Source organism: Oncorhynchus keta, chromosome 13, assembly GCF_023373465.1.
Source record: "Oncorhynchus keta strain PuntledgeMale-10-30-2019 chromosome 13, Oket_V2, whole genome shotgun sequence".
Lineage (NCBI taxonomy): Eukaryota > Metazoa > Chordata > Actinopteri > Salmoniformes > Salmonidae > Oncorhynchus > Oncorhynchus keta.
This window is the reverse complement of record NC_068433.1, coordinates 18,981,947-19,002,470: the sequence shown is the minus strand read 5'-3', so window position 1 is coordinate 19,002,470 and position 20,524 is coordinate 18,981,947. Positions and strand designations below refer to the sequence as shown.

At 41.1% G+C, this 20,524-nt stretch overlaps 1 long non-coding RNA gene across 1 annotated transcript in view; it reads left to right on the top strand.

Annotated features, from left to right (window-relative positions):
* LOC127906736 (uncharacterized) overlaps positions 1-20,524 on the top strand; it is a 214,127-nt gene that overhangs the window by 141,414 nt on the left and 52,189 nt on the right. The window contains exon 4 of the long non-coding RNA XR_008062719.1: positions 8,151-8,174. This is a non-coding gene — a long non-coding RNA (uncharacterized LOC127906736). The remainder of the gene's footprint in view (positions 1-8,150; positions 8,175-20,524) is intronic.

The following is a 20,524-nucleotide window of genomic DNA, read 5'->3' as shown; positions in this document are numbered from 1 at the left end:
CCACGGGGATGCCTCCTACTCAAACACATCATCTGAAGGGACAGGCCTGCCCCACGCTGCCAGAGGCGTCAGATCTACAGCCTTTCTCTTTTTTTTTCATTTTCTTTCGTTTTTCTTCCCTTCCTCGAGCAAGAGGCTGACTCTTTATCGTTCTCCGTTTGCTGAACTCCGGGTCAGATTTCACTGAGGAGCCAGAGGCCTCTGATATCTCCCTTCTGATCCCTCATCAAGGTCTGCCAAGCAGCCGCAGCAGCACTATGAAAAAAAGAAAGCTGCATTTTGAAAAGTGGTTCAGCACTTTATTTCCGTGTACAAGGAAATGGCTACAGTATGGCCCTTGGAAAACAAAGCAGACCACGAGAGATTTATTTTCAGCTTTCACTTTTGTGTTTGTTTATGTACCATCTGCTCTGGTTGAGGATGTGGGAATACTTCCAAATACACAGGACATGATGTTAAAATCCCTTGGTGCAGGGAAACAAAATGTCTCAATCAACAGTATTTTAATATTTATTGGATTTGCAGTACTTCAACTCAACGTGAATATACTGTGTTAAATGCATTTAGACAATTATTGAGATTGCTTGTGCGTGGGGTTGTGACTATCAGATCAATTGACAATCATGTTCAGTTGTTTGGGTCAACTGTAGCTTGACATTTATTGTAACTCATGTATCCAGATATAGGTTGTTCAATGCTTTTATAGAGATACCGTATTGTACCTGTGTATTCGCAACCCCCAAAACAGCTGCTGACAGAATGCCACATCTGCTTCGGTGCCTGCTGTACTGTCATGCCTCAGTCACCGTTAAACTGGACCAAGCTGATCTGACAACAGCTGATTGAGTTTGAGTTATCTGCTGTTGTGCGTAGGGCTGTGGCGGTCATTACATTTTGTCAGACAGTTATTGTCATGCAAAAGCCAGCCGGTCTGACAGTAATTGGCCTTTAATTAATACAAACACATTTAGCATCTCCAGGCCTTCACGCATACATGCGGCAAACAAGCCGCTGATACGCACGTTTGGAAACGTTTACGTTGAAAAAGTCTAATAAATCAATTTAATAGACACCATCACAATACATCCATGATTTATTTTAGTCAGGTTGAAATATATTATGATTTAAAGAGAATGTATTTCAGAAGAGCAGAATATGAGTTGGCCTACTGTGTGTTTTCTGGCTATGCTCCATGCCATGGGCTGTAGGCTTGTTTTTTTTAGCTGACAAGATATGCTTAATATTTATATTATATTATTTTTATAGTTGTCACGGACGTTGTTGAAGGAAGACCAAAGCACAGTGTGGTGAGCGTACATTTTTTATTTTAAAATGTCACCAACAAAACAACAAATGAAAGAAACAACCGTGAAGCTTACAGGGCAAAGTGCCACAAACAAAGTTAACTACCCACTCTGAAAGGAGGGGGGAAAAAGGGCTACCTACGTATGATTCCCAATCAGAGACAACGATAGACAGCTGTCCCTGATTGAGAACCACACCCGGCCAAAACAAAGAAATACCAAAACATCCAAATGAAAAACCAAACCAAAATAGAGACATAAAAATCTCTCTAAGGTCAGGGCGTGACAATAGTAAGAAGAATATAAATGAACTTTGCTGAATAACATAGAACGGATATTTTTCCAATTGCGGAGCAAAGTGGCTATGTTGAACTTAAAAGTGATCATTTGAAACAGGTCCCACACACTAGATTTAGAGTTTCTTGGCATCTTTCGTTGTGAATGATAGAATGTCTTAGAAATCAAATTGAAATCAATTTAAATACATTCATTAGGCCCTAATCTACAGATTTCACATAACTGGGCAGGGATGCAGCCTTGGGTGGGCCTGGGAGGGCATGGGCCCACACACTGGGGAGCCAGGCTCAGCCAATCAGAATGAGTTTTTCCCTACAAAAGGGCTTTACTACAGACAGAAATACTCCTCCGTTTCATGAGCTCTCCGGGTGGCTGGTCTCAGATGATCCCCAGGTGAAGAAGAAAGACGTGGAGGTCCTGGGTTGGCGTGGTTACACATGGTCTATGGTTGTGAGGCCGGTTGGACGTACTGCCAAAATCTCTAAAACGATGTTAGATGCGGCTTATGGTAGAGAAGTTAACATTAAATTCTCTGGCAACAGCTCTGGTGGATATTCCTGCAGTCAGAATGCCAATTGCATGCTCCCTCAAAACTTACACAGGTGCTCCCAAAGGTGCACCTGTCTAATGATCATGCTGTTTAATCAGCTTCTTGATATGCCACACCATTCAGGTGGATGGATTATCTTGGCAAAGGAGAATTGCTGAGAGAAATAAGCTTTTTGTGCATATTGAACATTTCGGAGATATTTTATTTAACACTTTACATTTTGCGCTATATATTTTTGTTCAGATATTTTTGTTCAAAATGACATCCGTTTGTATACGAATAGCAAATGGAGGCCGCTTTCCCTCCAGTTAGTTTTTCAGTGATGCCGGGTAGGCTACTTCAGTTTCATAGCGAAGCATTGGCTTAATATGAGCAGCTGAGAAATAATTTTAGTAGCAGCTGGGATCCACCTCTTTTTACTGGCAACCATCAAAACTCTGCTTTCTATTGCATATGAAAATGTTTGGGCTTATATTAACACTTATTTCACTCCACTCATCAACCACTGTTTTGTGGAGCATGCTCTCGAGAGCGATAGGTGATATTCCGCCCAAACTGTATATGCCGTGGGCTCTTCAACCCATGTTCCTGCTTCAACCCAATGCTTTATTTCGGGAAAACCAAGTGAAATCTGTTCTGGAGCATTGATTGTAACATGTTTTCACAGCCCCTCTACGTGATGAGATATTCTGTAAAGGTAATGTGTCAGCCAATTAAAAATGCCCTGTTACTAGGGCATTCAAATACAAATTCACTTTAATTGTATGTTAACTCAGTAAGCTGCCCTGTGCGATCAATGAACCAACAGCATCGCCTAGGCCGATACGTGGATAGAAAGTTTGGAGTGTAGCACAAGGTAACCAGTCCACACTCAAAAGCGAGTACTAGAATTTGTATAATTTTGGAGTATATGCTAGACCAATTATGTACCAAAGACATCTTAAATCAGTTTTATTTTATGTTTTTCTGCCATGTGTAATATGTGGTAGGCTATGTATTGTATATAGCAGCATAATTATTATTTGAATTCAGTCATATATAGGCCTATGCATAGGCATAAGCTCAAAATATGCATTTGGGTGTTTTGAATTAATCACCTTAGAAAGCGCTGTCCATTTCGTTGTGCTAGAATTTAAAACAACATCCACAGTGACCATGTTTTCCACTCAGTTTCAACTGTTGAACTTCTTTCTTCAAATTGATCAATCACAGTGAGGTGAGTTTTAAAAGCACATACTGTTTTGATGATAAGTGTTTGATGTGATTGTCAATTGTATTGCATTGATGTCAGAGTGGTTAAAGCAGGGGTGTCAAACTCATTCCACGGAGGGCCTATTTTCTCCTGTTTTTACTGTAATTAAAAAAATAAAAAATAATTAAGCCCTTGACAACCAGGTGAGGGGAGTTCCTTACTAATCAGTGACCAAATTCATCAATCAAGTACAATGGAGGAGCGAAAACTCACAGACACTCAGCCCTCTGTGGAATGAGTTTGACACCTGTGGGTTAGAAGGACAATAGAGTGCTGAGGATCAGGCCATTAGCGACCTGGTGGTTGTTAGCGAATTGGGTACTACCAACGCATGTCCAGAGTGCACAGGAGAGGAGATTACCGGGACGTGGAATTTTACTGCGGTCATGACTCATGACTGCCTGTGTGGCAGTAATACGGTCACCGCAACAGCCCTTCTTGTGCGTCATACATTAAATAATTCAAGTTGAAGTCAAAAAGTTGACAAAATGTTCTTGAAAGACGCCGAAAACTTTGACTAAACTCTTTTGGCTCCCTCATCGGTTCATGTAAACTTCTCGAAGCTCGAGTCTGTCTGAGCTTGGACCAGCTGTACTGTCGCTTCTAACACTTCCTTTATGTCCCTTATCAGACACACAAATAGAAAGAGTGTTAACATGGCATCCGTGGAGGGGGGCCAGATATTAGCAGAGGATATGATGAATGGAAGGCTGCAGTACATTAAACCATTTTGAGCTCTCCTCCTCTCTCTAATCTCTGGGCTCGATGTTTTAACAGCAAGCCATTTCAGGTCATTATGTAGCTCTGTAAAATAAACAGCTGCTCCCATTCCACTTTGTTGAATAGGTTAAATAGTGACATGGTACAAACAGCAGCTCTTTCGTCATGGCGTAATTGAACAACATGAGACGCCGGTGGTCGGTGTAATAGTGGCTTGGCAAGGCTTTCCGTTCTGTTCATTGCTTTTTGTTTCCAATTAGCAACCGCTCATGCAGCAGCAGCCAATGCTATTTTAGAGGAACAGGCCCAGCAATTGAATTAAAAGCCTGACCCACTGATGAACAGAAATAAATCAATGGGTTTAACAGGACACACCAACAGAGACTCGGTGGAAACGAGTTGTGTAACGCCCGGGGTGTAGTGGAGGAAGAAGTCAGGCGCAGGGAGTTCAGGGTAGCACTACTTTTAATACACCACACCGGTGAAACGACGCCAACCCAAACAAACGCCCCAAACACGGGGAACTTAACCAGTTCAGCAAAATACACGGACAACCGTGACCTACAGTCGTGTACAACCGTACACTGAAAATAATCCCGCACAACCAGCAGGCGGGCCGGCTGGTAAGTAAAGCCCAACCAATTATCCTAACTAAACACGGGTGCAACTAATAAAAAGAAAAGGGGGAAAAGGGATCAGTGGCAGCTAGTAGGCCGGTGACGACGACCGCCGAGCGCCACCGAAACAGGAATGGGAGCCACCTTCTGTAGGAGTTGTGACAAGTTGGCTGTTGTCACTCTCACGTGGCTATTGAATGAACTAGACCTCAGGGGTCTTTAACTTTTTCTAGACCCGATCATATGTTAGCAAAAAAATAGAATGTTCACGTCTAGTCTTATCATCAGGTTTCCCAGGCTGTAGTTCCCACCTGCTTTAAGGAGACCACCATTGTCCCAGTGTCCAAGAAAAACAAGGTGATATGCTCAAATGAAAATAGCCGCTGTTGCGCTCACCTCGGTCATCACGATGTGCTCCGAGATGCTGGTCATCACTCATATCAAGGCCAGCTTGCCAGGCACCCTAAACCCACTCCTATGTGCCTACCGCTCTAACAGATCCAAGGAAGATGCCATTTCCATTGCAATTTACACGACCGGAACACCTAAAGTACCAGTCAAAAGTTTGGACACACCTTCTCATTCCTGGGTTTTTCATAATTTTTTGTATTTTCTACAATGTATAATAATAGTAAAGACATCAAAACTATGAAATAACACATATGGAATCATGTAGTAACCAAAAAAGTGTTAAACAAATCTAAATATAATTTATATTTGAGATTCTTCAAAGTAGCCACCCTTTGCTTTGATGACAGCTTTGCACACTCTTGCCATTCTCTCAACCAGCTTCATCATGTAGTCACCTGGAATGCATATCAATTAACAGATGTGCCTTGTTAAAAGTACATTTGTGGAATTTCTTTCCTTCTGAATGTGTTTGAGCCAATCAGTTATGTTGTGACAAGGTAGGGTTGGTATACATACGATTTGGTAAAATACCATATTATGGCAAGAACAGCTCAAATAAGCAAAGAGAAATGACAGTCCATCAATACTTTAAGACATGAAGGTCAGTCAATCCTGTAAATGTTAATAACTTTTTTTGAAAGCGTGGACACATAAAAAACATTTTTTGGTACATTTTCAGTTAAAATGATTGAAGTAGTCCTTGTGCATATAGTTGTATGGTTTGTTCAACTTTGAAATCAATGTTGTTTTTTGTTTTGCATACAATTACAGTGGAATTAATGCTAATATTCACTGCATTGACCACTACATACATCTCGAAATCTCCTGTTGTCAATGGAAGAAGGGCAACATAGTATGGTAGTTCTTGGCCTCCCTGCCTTGTCAAAAGTTTCCATATCTTTTTAAGGTTCCACACAGCGTAACTAAGACTCTGAAAGCAGCTTAACTGCTTAAAACAGGGCGAAAAAAGCATCTTCCTCTCTTAGTCTTCCCTTATTCACACTGTGGGTATAAGGAGACTCACAAGAGCCTCTGTTCATCCCCATGCCTTTGTTTTCACCAATCCCCACTGGCCTAATCCACTTACTTTAGGCATGTGCTAGCTTTACTTGATTTGATTGGTGAGGCCATATATTTCTACAGGAAATCTATGGTCTATAATCTCAATGCTGAGCAAGAAACAAAACTCCCTATAAAAACACAAAACGTGTTTAATTGAGAGATTATTATTATTTTTTTCTTGAAGTAAATGGTAGAGAAACAGCCTTTTTCTTGTGTGTTGAGTCTTCGCATGTGACGTGACTGCTCCAAAATGTGTAGGTTGTAGCTGCGTTTGGCGAAGTGGAAATAAGTATCCTGTGCTCTATCATTCTGGAACGCTACAAAGTGAGCCTGCAGGTAGGTAGCCCAGTGTTTAGAGCGTTGGCCCAATAACCAAAAGGTTGCTGGATTGAATCCCTGAGCTGACAAGGTAAAAATCAAGGTGGTTAACCCACTTCCCCGGTAGGCCATCATTGTAAATAAGAATTTGTTCTCAACTGACTTGCCTAGTTAAATAAAGGTTAAAAAAATAAAAGTTGTACAACATTTTATAGGGCACTATTGATCTGCTATGTGCTGCACCAAACTCCCAATACAGCCTGTTACCTTTCCTTCATTGTCTCTGACTGGCTCTTAGGAAGTGTCTCACTTTCTCTCCCATTAAAACCCCAGGTGTTTCTTTTTGGGTCTGTCTTACCGCCGTGGTCCCTGAAGGTGTCCAGACGCGGTTTAGCAAGAACAGCAATAGACAGTGTGAGGATGTGTTTGAAGCAGACAACATAGTAATGAATACCCAAGCACAAGGAGCTTGAGTCCTATTAATTCCCGCCCTTAGCCTAAAAATAAGCCATTCCCTTGTGGGTAGCCAAACTTGGCATTGTAGTCACATTCTCCCAGCACAGTCAATCCCAGAAGATTCTATTCATAAAAATGCAAATAGATGCAGGGAGAAATACATTATCTATGATAAATCATATTTCTTGAAAATTATGCACACAAAAAAGTACAGTACATCTCTGTGAGCTCAGTAAGCAATGCTTACCCACAGAACAGCTTCTGAATCTACTTTCCTTGTGAGCTGAAAAATGTGTTTTATTGCAACATTTACAAGCAAAGCAAAACTGTACCCGAGAGCAGCACACTCCTAGAGGGACCAGTTTCTGATGTAAAAATAGTGAGGTAATGGAAATCTATTTTTCGGACTTGTCAGAAAGGGTTCTACAGTGAAGTCAAGAAGCGTGCAACTGTCCTCTTCATAAATCTTAGCCAAAATAAATGTCAGGGAAAGCAGCATTGAAATTGAAGATGTGGCTAAATCCGACTAATTTATCTTGCCGGGCTTCTGCTTCTATTGTAGTGGGATGACCTTAAGGTCTTCATAAAACAGACGAAGTGTTAGAGATGTCTGAGGCCTGCTAAATTACTTTCAAGACATACGAGTGGAGGAAGGTGGTCTGCGTGTGTGTGTGGTGTGTGTGTGTGTGTGTGTGTGTGTGTGTGTGTGTGTGTGTGTGTGTGTGTGTGTGTGTGTGTGTGTGTGTGTGTGTGTGTGTGTGTGTGTGTGTGTGTGTGTGTGTGTGTGTGTGTGTGCATGATGGTGTTGAGGTGTCAGAGGTGAACATTTGGTCGTAATGGTTGACTGCTGCCCAGTACTTTTTTTATTTTATAATCTCTCTCCTTCCCTTTGAATTGGAGGAAACACTGACAATTATTAATACAAGTTGTGCAAACTTTGGATCCTCGGGGGAGAATTCTTTGACTTTTAATGTCCCTCGTTTAATAAATTACAGCCCCCTTCTTGACAGGGACAATTCTTAACCCCTAGTCTGCACCAATGTCTGGGATACTGTCATTTTTCAGGAGCCGGTGTCAGCCTTAGCCTGAATTGAAGTTTACTTTGTAATTTGCTGACGTTTCTCCTTCCCCCCTCTCATTCTTCCCCTGCCTCCTGCTTACAGATGTGACCAACTGTTCCACAATAGGTAAGACTCATTTTTGTTATTTTTCCAACTTAATCCTCAACACTGAGAAGTGTTTATATATAGATCTGCTTTATTATTGCAAAAAGATTTGGGTTTCTATCTAATTAATTGTTGGCATCATTTCTAATCCTCCTTATTTTTTTAAATATATTTTTTTTTACCCTACCAGCCCTCCCCCGATTGGAGTAAACTAACAGACAAAATGTCTTCTACTGCTACTTACAGCTATTTTCTCTTACATATACAGTACATGTAGTTAACTAATTATACATACAGTATATTCATAATTTCCTCTTTCTGCAAGTGTTGGATTTTCACCCACAGTGGCCAATCCACCATTCATTCTGATCTGAACTCCAACCCTCCGAAGTCCACAGATTAACCCATCTTCCAAGTATAATACCAGTATGCTATTTCCTTTTGCAAACATTGAGATATGTTTTAAGGGATCTCATTGGGGTCCACCTGTGTTTCCTGAATGCCTAAGTAAAGGAGGGAGTAGGGGCGCGGCTGCGTAGATCCTGCTGTTTGCTCAGGAAGGTATGCAACGCTTTGCAATCCTTCCCTTCGTATTCCCACGTGTGAGTGCGCCGACTCACACAAGCTAGCTATTTCTGGCAGCTGGGTTGTGAGCTCTGCGCCATAAATTTGAAATGTATTCAAATGAGAGTCAAATGGCCCAGATTGTTCAAAGAGGATCTTGCAGTGTTGACTCTAGCAGGGAGCTGCGGTGTCTGTTTCCTAAGACAGAAACTATAGTAAGGGGCCCGGGCCATGTCCTCACCACTGGTGGTGAACATGTTCCCTGCCTCAGCTCCCTTTGTCCTCTCTACCACAAACCTCCATGTCACGACAGGAAGGCGCAATCGCCATGGCGATGACAGCTCTATGAGGACATCTTAGAATTGCGCTCAAAAAAATATATATAATGATGCAGTTAATGGCCACTAAATATCTCAAGCTGAATATCTTCAAGGAAGTGGTGTTTCGAAAGGATATTGTAACTTATAAACCGCAACACGGGAGACCGTGTCATGTCACTGTCACATCATGAGGAGCGACACACCACAAATATTTCAATTACTTTTAAGGTCAAATTTAATAATTTTCTGTCATTTTGAAATAAATAATATAATATAATTGTAGAATATGTCAAGTCGGTTCGCAATTATTGACACCCATGATAAAGATGGCCGATAATGACTGTATAACATAAGGAATTCATATATATATACTGTATATATATATACACTGTGTATATATATATATATATGATTTTAAACTAATAGAAATAATCAGATTATGATGTGATACTGTACTCATGTTCCAGAGTATCACGTTATACAGTACAATAGGAAGTAGAACAGTAGTGTAACCTTTAACTATGGTCCCTGTTGACCAGACATCGACTACAGTGGAGATAAGACAGCCATCCACTCAGCCGTGACTATTGCTCACTGGGATGACACAATTAGCCTGTTGACTGAACAGTATGGGAACACTCACTCAGCCTGGTTCCTCGGTGCATACAACCCAGCAACAGAATCTAAGGCTGCACTGGTATGGTAGGGGTCAGATATATGATTGAATCACCCATAGCAGGGCCCTAAACCTGGACAGCATGAGCCATCAACACCCCTATTGCTCACAGCAAGGTTGTTTAGAGGGGAAAATCAATCATCTCGTCCACAAGGTAGGAGGGAGGGAGTGGTTAGCGGAGCAAAATTTGGATGGACGGTCACTACCTTCCCATAGCATGCTAACTTATTTTTAGCTTAGCCCCCCTTAAACGTACATGTTAAATGCTCTCTTCAAATTAGCATTCCTGCAATAAGCATTAGCATCCATATAAGCTTGAATGTAAACATTTAAGGAGAGAAGTCACCTCATGGTGTAATTGAAAACAACGCCACTCCGCCTGCCAATGGTAACCAGTCGAAGCATCTGCGAGAAATGTTCTGGTTCGGTCCTCATTGTTTGAGAGGCAGGCAGCAGTGAGCGACTGATTGACTGCTCGGAGGAGAAAACCCCTGGCTAGCTGGGAATAATAAGTACCCGCGGGAGGCCGACAGATGGACATTTACAGAGAGCCTTGCTGGTAGACTGAGAATCTGTCAAACAGCACGCCGGGCATCTGCGGGTGTTGCGTTTCCAGATTCACATCCACGATGGCAGAAAGATAGGAGTCCTCTTTGGTGAACTGAGCAGGAATGAAGCCTAATGGTCTTTATTTATGCCCTGTTTCCCATGATTAATGGTTAGAGACAAACATACATTTTGCTCATTATTACAGATACGTGTTTTGGACACGTGCCATATTGAGAATAATATATAATGCACTAATTGATTGATTAATAATGATAATCATCTGAATTGTTACATGTTGAGAGGAGGACCTAGAGCGTTTGATACAAAATGTAATTGTCCTAAAATTGGGACAATGTACTCCATTTATACTAACAAAACAATGTAGTAATGTTGTTTGGACATAGTTACTGAGGATGTGTTACCATGTACCATGTACTTATTAACCTGTACAGACCTCTTTGAACTGATCATTCATTGACTTAACTACCTTCTAGTCTCTTCTCAGAAGTGTAATGTAATATATATTGCCTTCAGAAAATGTTCATACACCTTGACTTATTCCACATTTTGTTGTGGTACAGCCTGCATTAAAAATGGATTGAAATAAAGAAAATAATCACCCACCGACACAATACCCCATAATGACAAAGTTAACTTTTTTTTTAGAAGAGTTTGCAAATGTATTTAAATTAAATGCAGAAATATTTCAAATATGCCAATAGTATTCACACCCCTGAGTCAACAGTTTGTAGAAGCGTATACAGCTGTGCGTCTTTCTGGGTAAGTCTCTATCAGCTCTGTACATCTGGATTGGACAATGTTTGCCCATTATTATTTTTTTAATACTTCAAGCTCTGTCAAGTTGATTGTTGATCATTGCTAGACAGCCATTTCCATGTCTTGCCATTGATTAAAGCCAAAACTTTAACTAGGCCACTCAGGAACATTCAATGTCGTCTTGGTAAGCAACTCCAGTGTATATTTGGCCTTGTGTTTTAGGTTATTGTTCTACTGAAAGGTGAATTAATCTCCCAGTGTCTGTTGGAAAGTAGACTGGACCAAGTTTCCTCTAGGATTTTGCCTGTTTATAGCTGTCTTCTGTTTGTTTTTATCTGAAAAAAATGCCCTAGTTCTTGCCGATGACAAGCATACCCAGTGATGTGTTGTTGAATTTGTCCCAAACATTACAAAAAGTACATTTTTTTTGCCACATTTGTTGCAGTATTACTTAAGAGCCTTTTTGGAAACATATTTGCATGTTTTGGAATATTTTTATTCCGTACCGGCTTCCTTCTTTTCACTCTTGTCATTTAGGTTACTATTGTGGAGTTACTACAATGTTGTTGATCCATTCTCAGTTTTCTCATATCACAACCATTAAACTCCAACCGAGTTAGGAAGGACAGCTGCATTTTTGTAGTGACTGGATGTATTAATACGACCATCCAAAGTGTAATTAATAACTTCACCATGCTCAGATATTCACCATCTGCTTTTTTTTACTCATCTACCAATTGGTGCCCTTCTTTACGAGGCATTCAAAAACATTCCTGGTCTTCTGTGCTTGAAATTCACTACTCGATTGAGGGACCTTATGGATAATTGTATGTGTGGGGTACAGGGATGGGTTAGTCATTAACAAATCATGTTAACCACTATTATTGAACTCGGAATGAGTCCACGCAACTTATTATGTAATTTGTTAAGCATATTTTTACTCCTGAACTTATTTTGGCTTGCCATAGCAAAGGGGTTGAGTACTTAATGACTCAAGACATTTCAACTTTTAATTGTTTATTCATTTCAAAAATGGTCGACAGGGTGTTGTGTGTAGATCAGTGACACAAAATCTAAATGTAATACATTTTAATTTCAGGCTGTAACACATCAATGTGGAAAAAGTAAAGGGGTCTGAATACTTTCTGAAGGCACTGTATTTTCTGGTCTTGTAGAAACAGTAATTTTCAGTGAAAGGTCTGTCATTTTGAAGCAAAAAATACATCCCTGTATCAATCTCACTCGACTTTCAATTATTACAAATTAGTTGTAATCTTTTCATTGACGTTTACTGTGTTTGTCCATGTGGGAAGTTGGATAGAGATGTCAGGATTTTGGGTATGTCCTTGAGCAGACAGTTCCAAATATATCTCGGCCAATGAGTCACACACACCAGGTGATGCTCCATAATTTTCATCATCATGGCAGCGTACTGTCCCGTTTCACTCGTCTCTCCTTGATTTCCGCCATCTGCACTTGTGTCTTCCTCCCAACACTCTATACCAAGTCAAAAGCATGCGCCTGTCTTTGCCTAATCCTTGAAGCTCCATCCTTTGAATACACATTGAGAACGTCTGGCATTCAAAAGGCCTTCTCCTTTTTTCATATGCACTTCAATGAGAAGCTAAAGGAAAGAATGGCAATGAGGTGAGAGTACAGAGAATTCCTCTTTGTTCGCTCCACTGTGAGTGAAAATAGCACCTTCAGATCTTTAGACAAGCTGCGCGACGGTTATTATTGTATTATGCCTTGCAGGCCTTTCATTCACATAGAAACTGTGGCGTGCTTGATCAGTGTTTCAGCGAGCGGTGGCAAAGGAAAGTGATTGTCGGCTGCCGGGATAAGCGAACACCATTACATTGTTAAATTCTATAAATAGGTGACAGATGCGATTTACAAATGGTCCGTTTCTCTAATGTGTGTCGGGAGCTGTTTGCGCACCGAATATCTCAGTGAAAGGTCATTCTTAACCACTTAATGTTCAAATGTATGTAATATCGTTCTGGAATGAAAATGACTTCAAAATGGTACTGTTTAGAGTTTCTACCGATGGGGTGATCCCTCACAAAACCAGGACAGTTTTTTTTTTATCATGAAATGTAATCCACAGAATGTTCCTCTGGAGGAAGGATTGTTAAATTTGACATTTGTATCTAAAAGCATAATTGAGAAATAATTAATCAAAGTTGGCATATTTATGACATTTTGACTTTACCCAGGCCTCCTTTAAGGCTCATCTATGGATGCTACGAAGCAACAATTGGTGTCATATGAAGCTTTACTGCTTAATCTGTAGTATGAGTAGTATTTTGTTTTCAATAACAATTTTCTTACATTATGTTATGAATATTGGAAAATGTAAACATTCATATTTAGACCACCATTTTTGATTTGGCTTGTTGTTCAATATATTATTGAACATAATATACTCTAAGTATCATGACACAATGCGAGACCCAGATGCAGACACAGGAGGCAGATGGTTGGAGTCTTACAATGTTTATTAATCCAAAAGGGGTAGGCAAGAGAATGGTTGTGGACAGGCAAAACCAGATTAGAGTCCAGGAGGTACAGAGTGGCAGACAGGCTTGTGGTCAAGGCAGGCAGAATGGTCAAGCAGGCGGGTACAGAGTCCAGAAACAGGCAAGGGTTAAAACCGGGAGGACTAGAAAAAGGAGAATAGCAAATAAAAGGAGAACAGGAAAAACGCTGGTTGACTTGGAAAAACATACAAGACGAACATAGAGACACAGGGAGACAGGCACAGAGAGACAGGAAACACATTTTCAAGTGTCGCTGAAAATCAGCGACACCTGGAGGGGGTGGAGACAATCACAAGGACAGGTGAAACAGATCAGTGAGACACTAAGGGCATATCAAAGTTCCGGATTGGGATCTCTGCTAATTTTAACTGGCATAAAATTAGTTATAAATGCCATTATTTGAATGTATTGTTGAACATAATAAACTGTACCGGCATATCAAAGCTCCAGAGTGGGATGTCAGCTGGTTTTAACTGGCATAACATATGATTATGACACACAGAGCTTCTTCACATTTGCCAGTTCATTAGGAGTGGTGGGATTCACACCCCAACTGAAATTAAATAAAAACTACAATTGGAAAAACTATTTAGTAAACTTAAAGAAAACAATTAAGAAAATATATATATATTATCGGTCAGAAAAGACAAAGCCCCATATGGGATTATTTTGAATACATTAATTGCTAGAAAGGATAAAAGCATTGTGGTGTCAGAAGCTGGCAGCATGTGTGGAACAAAGGTTCAAGGGAAAAAACACAACCAACCTCAAAGTTAATCTGAACAGCACCCACAAATATTTTCAGGATAAAGACAAGGTGAGACAGCTATAATTGTATTTGGGGTTTTCGGTCAGGATTCGACTCCTGGTATCAAATGAACACACATAAGATGAGGAAAATGTGTAGAAAGGCAGGACATTTGCATAAAAACTGATCTGTTTTCTCTTCGGTCAATGGCATAGTGTGTGGAATTGCAGAAAATAATCTTAAAAACTGCACATTTTTCTCTCTGTCAAAAAGAAGGGTGGGAACAGTTTGCGGTCGCTGTGAGGTGGAGGTTTGTTACTACGCCAATAAATTACAATATCCATCCGGACCTTTGCCACCTAGGACATTTTTGCGAAGGACCATCTCAAATAGTACATGAGTACCCCTATAGGCCTATAACACAAATGTCTCCTAGCCTCCCGTTTATAAGGCTACTTTCTGTCCATAACACTGAAACTAAATAAAACTAAAACTGAATGTATATAAATGTATATAAAAAAACGTCAAACTGAACCTGAAGAAAAACTACTAAATCAGGTCTGAAAACTAACTGAAACTAGTCTGAATTTAAAATATAAATATAGATACAAAATCTATTAGAAAATCACAATTATAAGAACCTTGTCTTACACACACACACACACACATACACTTGTCCCCGCAAGTGGGGCTGCTGTTTCTAACAGATGGCTCGTCTTTAACTTTATCGGAAACAACGATGTCACCGGCAGACGCGATAAGTTGTCTCAGTGCCTGCGGAGAGTAACATCCATCAGTAGCTAACAGCATATGGTGAAGGCACATTAAGGGCTTCTTCTCTGTTGTTCCTTCTATATCTTTCTCTATGAGTGTATCTGGTCCTGCGTCCAGGTCTCAGATCCACACTTCACAAGACAGAGAAGGGGAAGCACCAAGCACCGGATTCCAAGTTTTGGAGCTTTGGTCCCTTTGCCGGGATTTAATTACATTTTTTGCCAATGGGGAACTTTTAGAGAACACACTGAACTGAGCCAAAGTTATTTGCTGGACACAGTTTGTTGCGATGCCACAACCAGAATACAAAACCACATCAAATCAAATTGTTACGTTTTTTATTTTACCTTAATTTAACTAGGCAAGTCAGTTAAGAACAATTTCTTATTTTCAATGACAATAACAGTGGGTTAGCTGCCCTGTTCAGGGGCAGAACAACAGATTTTTACCTTGTCAGCTCGGGGATTCAATCTTGCAACCTTTCGGTTACTAGTCCAACGCTCTAGGCTACCTGCGCCGAATACAGCAGGTGTAGACCTTACCGTGAAATGCTTACTTCCAAGCACTTAACCAACAATGCATGAAGTAAAAAGTCAAAGTAAAAAATCTAATAAAAATTAACACAATACAATAACAATATTGAGGCAGGTTAGTCGAGGTAATTTGTACATGTAAGTTTTTGTACATGTACCGCGTTCAGTGCGATAGCAGAGAGAACAGTTTATGACTTGGGTGACTGGAGTCTTTGACAATTTTTCAGGGACTTCCTCTGACACCGCATGGTATATAGCTCCTGGATGGCTGGAAGCTTGGCCCCAGTACTGGGCCTACTGGGCCGTATGTACTATCCTCTGTAGTGCCTTACGGTCGAATGCCGAGCAGTTTCCATGCCATGCGGTGATGAAACCGGTCAGGATGCTTTCAATAGTGCAGCTGTAGAATTTTTGAGGATCTGGGGACACATGCCAAATGTTTTCAGTCTCCTGAAAGGGAAATGTGTTGTTGTGCCCTCTTCGTGACTGTCTTAGTGTGTTTGCACCATGATAGTTTGTTGGTGATATGGGCACCAAGGAACTTGAAACTCTCGACCCGCTCCACTACAGCCCCGTCGATGTGAATGGGGCCGTGTTCAGCCCTCCTTTTCCTGTAGTCCGCGATCATCTCCTTTGTCTTGCTCACGTTGAGGGAGAGGTTGTTGTCCTGGCACCGCACTGCCAAGTCACTGATCTCCCCCTTATAAACCGTCTTTTCGTTGTCGGTGATCAGGCCTACCACTGTTGTGTCGTCAGCAAACATAATGATGGTGTTGGAGTCATGCTTGGCATGGGTGAACAGGGAGGACAGGAGGGGAGTATGCATGCACCCGCGTTGAGGATCAGTGCGCCAGATGTGTTGTTGCCTACCGTTATCACCTGGGGGCAGCACATCAGCAAGTCCAGGATCCAGTTGCAGAGGGAGGTGCCCAGTCACATGGTCCTTAGCTTAGTGATGGGCTTTGTGGGCACTATGGTGTTGAACGCTGAGCTGTAGTCAATAAACAGCATTCTCACATACCGTTGATGTCGGAAGTTTACATACACCTTAGCCAAATACATTTAAACTCAGTATGTCACAGTTCCTGACATTTAATCCTAGTAAAAATTCCCTGTTTTTAGGTCAGTTATGATCAAATGTATTTATATAGCCCTTCGTACATCAGCTGATATCTCAAAGTGCTGTACAGAAACCCAGCCTAAAACCCCAAACAGCAAGCAATGCAGGTGTTGAAGCACGTTGGCTAGGAAATACTCCCTAGAAAGGCCAAAACCTAGGAAGAAACCTAGAGAGGAACCAGGCTATGAGGGGTGGCCAGTCCTCTTCTGGCTGTGCCGGGTGGAGATTATAACAGAACATGGCCAAGATGTTCAAATGTTCATAAATTACCAGCATAGTCAAATAATAGCTCTGGGACAGGTAGCACGTCCGGTGAAAAGGTCAGGATTCCATAGCCGCAGGCAGAACAGTTGAAACTGGAGCAGCAGCACGGCCAGGTGGACTGGGGACAGCAAGGAGTCATAGTGCCAGGTAGTCCTGAGGCATTTTCCTAGGGCTCGGGTCCTCTGAGAGAGAGAAAGAAAGAGAGAAAGAGAGAATTAGAGAGAGCATACTTAAATTCACACAGGACACCGGATAAGACAGGATAAGTACTCCAGATATAACAGACTGACCCTAGCCCCCCGACTCATAAACTACTGCAGCATAAATACTGGAGGCTGAGACAGGAGGGGTCAGGAGACACTGTGGCCCCATCCGATGATACCCCCGGACAGGGCCAAACAGGAAGGATATAACCCCACCCACTTTGCCAAAGCACAGCCCCCACACCACTAGAGGAATATCTTCAACCACCAACTTACCATCCTGAGACAAGGCCGAGTATAGATCTCCGCCATGGCACAACCCAAGGGGGGGGCGCCCACCCAGACAGGAAGATCACATCAGTGATCTTGTCCATCAGAACTTGTCCATGTCGACCAATTTGGGTTTCCAATCTCTCCAAAAGAATGTGGTGATCGATGGTATCAAAAGCAGCACTAAGGTCTAGGAGCACGAGGACAGATGCAGAGCCTCGGTCTGATGCCATTAAAAGGTCCTTTACTATTTACCAAGTGCAGTCTCAGCGCTATGATGGGGTCTAAAACCAGACTGAAGCATTTCGTATACATTGTTTGTCTTCAGGAAGGCAGTGAGTTGCTGCGCAACAGCCTTTTCAAAACATTTTGAGAGGAATGGAAGATTCGATATAGGCTGATAGTTTTTAAAATATTTTCTGGCTCAAGGTTTGGCTTTTTCAAGAGATGCTATATTATTGCCACTTTTAGTGAGTTTGGTACACATCCGGTGGATAGAGAGCCGTTTATTATGTTCAACATAGGAGTGCCAAGCACAGGAAGCAGCTCTTTCAGTAGTTTAGTTGGAATAGGGTCCAGTATGCAGCTTGGAGGTTTATCATTGTGTCAAGAGATATAGTACTAAAACACATGAGTGTCTCTCTTGATCCTTGGTCCTTGCAGAGTTGTGCACACTCAGGACAACTGAGCTTTGAAGAAATACGCAGATTTAAAGAGGAGTCCGTAATTTGCTTTCTAATAATCACGATCTTTTCCTCAAAGAAGTTAATGAATGTATTACTGCTGAAGTGAAAGCCATCCTCACTTGGGGAATGCTGCTTTTTAGTTAGCTTTGGGACAATATCAAAAATACATTTTGGATTGTTCTTATTTTCCTCAATTAAGTTGGAAAAATAGGATGATCGAGCAGCAGTAAGGGCTCTTCGATACTGCGCGGTACTGTCTTTCCAAGCAAGTTGGAAGACTTAAGGCGTCAGAGCTCGGGTATTTTCTGTATACCAGGGAGCTCATTTCTTATGATAAATGTTTTTAGTTTTTAGGGGTGCAACTGCATCTAAAGTATTGCGCAAGGTTAAATTGAGTTCCTCAGTTAGGTGGTTACCTTCTAATGGTATAGGGGACGCTTGTGTCCCACTTGTCCAAAAACCAGGGAAAATGCAGCATGGCAAATTCAAATAAATTGATATAAAAATCTAACTTTAAGTAAATCACACATGTAAGATACTAAATTAAAGCTACACTCGTTGTGAATCCAGCCAACATGTCAGATTTTAAAAAGGCTTTTCATTGAAAGCATAAGAAGCTATTATCTGATGATAGCACAACAGTAAACAAAGAGGGTAGCATATTTCAACCCTGCAGGCGCTACGCAAAACGCAGAAATAAAATATAAAACATGCCTTGCATGTCCCATAAACATCACAATTGGTCCTTTTGTTCGATTAATTCCGTCCATATATATCCAAAATGATCCAGAAAAAAACAGCTTCCAAAATGCTCAACGTCAAAATATTTCAATATAAACTTTGCCAAAATATTTCAAACTACTTTTGTTGTACAAAACTAGCCATTTTTAAACGTTAATAAACGATCATATTGAAGACGGGTCTATCTGTGTTCAATACAGGAACACAGCAAATCAAGCTACTTTCCAAGGCTTGCGCAACTCTCAACAGTGTTACGCAGTTCCTTGTTGGCCCTACTTCTTTATTGCACAAATGAATAACCTCAACCAAATTCCAAAGACTGGTGACATCCAGTGGAAACGGTAGGAACTGAAAACACGTTCCTAAGAAATATCGTTTGCTAGTGAACAGACAGAGACCTAAAAAGTCCTCGGGGTTTTGACTGCTACATAAGTTCTGTTATACTCACAGACATGATTGAAACAGTTTTAGAAACTTCTGTGTGTTTTCTATCCAAATCTACTAATATTATGCATATGTTATATTCTTGGCATCAGTTACAGGAAGTTGAAATTGGGCACGCTATTTATCCAAAAGTGAAAATTCTGCCCCATATACCTTAAGAAGTTAACTGATTTTTGTCCTCTGACATCCTTGGGTAGGCAGAGGGAGTCTGGAAGGGCATCAAGGAATATTTGTGTTGTCTGTGAATTTATAGCACGACTTTTGATGGTCCTTGGTTGGGGTCTGAGCAGATTATTTGTTGCAATTGCAAATGTAATAAAATGGTGGTCCGATAGTCCAGGATTATGAGGAAAAACATTAAAATCCACAACATTTATTCCATGGGACAAAACTAGGTCCATAGTATGACTGTGATAGTGAGTAGGTCCAGAGACATGTTGGACAAAACCCACTGAGTCGATGATGGCTCAGAAAGCCTTTTGGAGTGGGTCTGTTGACTTTTCCATGTGAATATTAAAGTCACCAAAAATTGGAATATTATCTGCTAAGACTACAAGGTCCGATAGGAATTCAGGGAACTCAATGAGCAACGCTGTATATGGCCCAGGAGGCCTGTAAACAGTAGCTATAAAAAGTGATTGAGTAGGCTGCATAGATTTCATGACTAAAAGCTCAAAAGACGAAGACATAATTTTTTTATTTGTAAATTGAAATTTGCTATCGTAAATGTTAGCAACACCACCGCCTTTGCGGGATGCACGGGGGATATGGTCACTAGTGTAACCAGGAGGTGAGGCCTCATTGAACACAGTAAATTCATCAGGCTTAAGCCATGTTTCAGTCAGGCCAATCACATCAAGATTATGATCAGTGATTAGTTCATTGACTATAATTGCCTTTGAAGTCAGGGATCTAACATTAAGTAGCCCTATTTTGAGATTGGAGGTATCACAATCTTTTTCAATGCTGACAGGAATGGAGGAGGTCTTTATCCTAGTGAGATTGCTAAGGCGAACACCGCCATGTTGAGTTCTGCCCAACCCAGGTCGAGGCACAGACACGGTCTCAATGGGGATAGCTGAGCTGACTACACTGACTGTGCTAGTAGCAGACTCCACTAAGCTGGCAGGCTGCCTGGCCTGCACCCTATTTCATTGTG